Source organism: Erinaceus europaeus, chromosome 16 (assembly GCF_950295315.1).
Source record: "Erinaceus europaeus chromosome 16, mEriEur2.1, whole genome shotgun sequence".
NCBI classification, from domain to species: domain Eukaryota; kingdom Metazoa; phylum Chordata; class Mammalia; order Eulipotyphla; family Erinaceidae; genus Erinaceus; species Erinaceus europaeus.
This window is the reverse complement of record NC_080177.1, coordinates 14,869,282-14,872,924: the sequence shown is the minus strand read 5'-3', so window position 1 is coordinate 14,872,924 and position 3,643 is coordinate 14,869,282.

The window sequence follows — 3,643 nt, the reverse complement described above, 5'->3', positions numbered from 1 at the left end:
TTTCAATCTTTTTTTTTTAATTTTGTCTAACCAGCCTGTGTCTTGTGTTTCAGTGAAGCACATAGCACAAAGATTGCATTTAGAAAGTTACCAACCAGCTAGAATATTACAAATGAAATAGAAGGGGCATTGGAAAAGCATAGTCAGATATCTCAAAAGTAAAAGATGAAGAGACCTTCTTTCTAGTTTTCAATCACCTACTTGAGATATCTGAGGTTAATAAAAATATTAGTCAAATGTCATTTGTTCAGTGTCAGGCATATTTAATATATTTGGATATTTTAGAAATGTGTTTCATTTTATGTTTTTTAAAATTATTTCTCCCAGAGAGAGCACAAGTAAGTTGATTCTGTCTGGGATTGCTAAGAGAAAAATATAGAATCTCATATACACACTTTGCTATATCAAGAACAAAATTAATATTTTTTAGAATGCAGTCAAAGTAATGTTTAGTGAAATAGTCTAAAAGGATGATATCACATTATGCAATGTAATTATTAAGAGGATTTTTTTCTCTTAATAGGAGCTAAAGTACTTTCATTTTACTTTACTCATTCTAAACTATGCTAATCAGCATGATCCTAAATGTTGAGGCGAATATAGTGTCACATACAGTTGTAAGAAAGTCCCAGAGCCCATGCTCAATTTCTTTCAACAGTTCATCTTGCAATACTCTAGTACAACACTACAACCAGGATATTGATATAGTCAAAACACATGAAATTTCCATTATCACAATGGACCTATTTTTGACCATTTTTTCAAGCCATACCTCTCTCTCTCATTCTCTCATGCTCTTGCTCACTCTCTCCTCTCTTCACCCTAATTCTAACCTCAGGAAAACACTAATCCTAATTTCTAAATTGTTGCCACTTTAGTAGTATTAAATAAATAAAGGTACATAGAAAGTAACTTTCTGGGAGTCGGGAGATAGCACAGTGGGTTAAGCACACGTGGCACAAAGTGCAAGAATAAGCCTAAGAATCCTGGTTCAAGCCCACGGCTCCCCACCTGCAGGGGAGTCGCTTCACAGGCGGTGAAGCAGGTCTGCAGGTGTCTATCTTTCTCTCCCCCTCTCTGTCTTCCCCTCCTCTCTCCATTTCTCTCTGTCCTATGTAACAATGACGACATCAATTATTACAACAATAAAAAACAAGGGCAACAAAAGAAAAAAATAATAAATAAATATTTTTAAAAAGAAAGAATGTAACTTTATGTGGCTTTCATTTTCATTCAGTGCATTATCTGGAAATGTGTTCAAGGTTTTTGCATATGTTGGTATTCTATCTTATTTTATTGCAAAATATTATTCCATACTATTTTTTTTTAATTTTCCCTTTTGTTGCCCTTGTTTTCTTTTTTTCTTTTCTTTTTTTAAATTTTTTTTTTATTTAAGAAAGGATTAATTAACAAAACCATAGGGTAGGAGGGGTACAACTCCACACAATTCCCACCGCCCAATCTCCATATCCCACGCCTTCCCCTGATAGCTTTCCCATTCTCTATCCCTCTGGGAGCATGGACCCAGGGTCATTGTGGGTTGTAGAAGGTGGAAGGTCTGGCTTCTGTAATTGCTTCCCCGCTGAATATGGGCGTTGACTGGTCAGTCCATACTCCCAGTCTGCCTCTCTCTTTCCCTAGTAGGGTGGGTCTCTGGGGAAGCGGAACTCCAGGACATATTGGTGGTGTCTTCAATCCAGGGAAGTCTGGCCGGCATCCTGATGACACCTGGAACCTGGTGACTGAAAAGAGAGTTAACATACAAAGCCAAAGAAATTGTTGAGCAATCATGGACCCAAAGCTTGGAAAAGTGGAGAGGAAGTATTAGGGAGGTACTCACTGCAAACTCTAGTGTACTTCTGCTTTCTTACTTTGGTGCCATACTCCAAACTCAGTCAATTTCTGCTTTGCGTTTCTACTTCTTTTTTTTTTACATGCATAACATTCCCCAGATTCCCATTTAACAATACAACCCCCACTATTTCATTCATCATTTTTCATCGACCTGTATTCTCCCCACCCACCCACCCCCGAGTCTTTTACTTTGGTGTAATACTCCAATTCCATTTCAGGTTCGACTTGTGTTTTCTTTTCTAATCTTGTTTTTCAACTTCGGCCTGAGAGTGAGATCATCCCGTATTCATCCTTCTGTTTCTGACTTATTTCACTCAACATGATTTTTTCAAGGTCCATCCGAGATCGGCTGAAAACGGTGAAGTCACCATTTTTTACAGCTGAGTAGTATTCCATTGTGTATATATACCACAACTTGCTCAGCCACTTGTTTTCTTATTATTGTTGTAGTTATTATTGTTGTTGATGATGATGTTGTCGTTAGATAGGACAGAGAGAAACCAAGAGAGGAAGGGAAGACAGAAAGGGGACAGAAAGATAGACACTTGCAGACCTGCTTCACTGCCTGTGAAGTGACTCCCCTACAGGTGAAGAGCTGGGGGCTCAAACCGGGATCTTTACACTCGTCCCACCCGACCCCTTCTATACTATGTTTTTACCAATTTCTGCAATAACTCACTTGTGAAACACATCCAGGTTATCTTCAGTTTTTATTATTTTCCAAGCTGGGTGGGGGGTGAAGTGGCAAGAAGGTTTGCTATGGTCTCCATCAACTCACTCCTGTTAATAAACACTGGCTCAATAATCTCAATTCTCATGAGAAGTAGCCCATATTCACTCACTCATTCACTTGCCATGATTAACCACTAACTGTCCACCAATTCACTTTATTCTTCTCTTACATAGAAAATATAGCATTATTCAGTAGCTCCTTGCAGGTGTAGAGATATAAAAATGTGGAAAATGATTAGACTTTACCTATAAACTTTAGAGATTATACTATGACAAAATGATGAAGCAGTAATGAGAAATATGACAATGAAAGGTATATTTCTATGTGTATATTTCTATGGGAAAAAGTGTTTGCCTTCAAAGTTATCTTATACCTTGGTGCCACAAATGTGAATTTATTTGTCCCTGTATTGTCTCTATGTGTCCCTTTTTGAAAACGCCAAAGATCTTAAGTATATATCATATGCACCCAAATGTTATTGAGTTATGCTATATTTCCTCTTAAGAGTGGAAGAACTGCATAGTTAAAAGGGGGGGAAAAAAAGTATGAGGAGAATAGAAGAAGACAGTGCAAAGGGAGAACAAAAGAACCACCATGAGAAAGTGAACACCTGCACATGACATTCATTGTGTGCCTTTTATTAGGAGCTAATTTTGCTTGGTTGCTTCTGTTTACCAGACCCCCACTGTGCTATGATAATTGTTGGAAGCTCTGAAGCCTGAAAATAACTACCTGGATAGGCTCTGACCATAGGATGGGAATTTAAACACACAATTCAATAGTGCTCTTCCTCCTCCTACCTAAGAACCAACCCAGTGTTGCTTGCCACCTTTAGAATTGGCCCTCATGACCTGATTTGGTAAAGGCTTTCTCTATACCTGGGCTATTCTCCACTCAGCTTCCCATACATGCCTTGCATCCATGCAGCCTGGGTATAGGTCCAGGATTTAGATAGTTACATATCACTAAGTCAGCATGTTATTTGATGTTGTTTGGGGTCAAATTCAAGATAGACTTTCCTGCCTACCTAGTCCTTCAGAAAATCTAATATTTTCT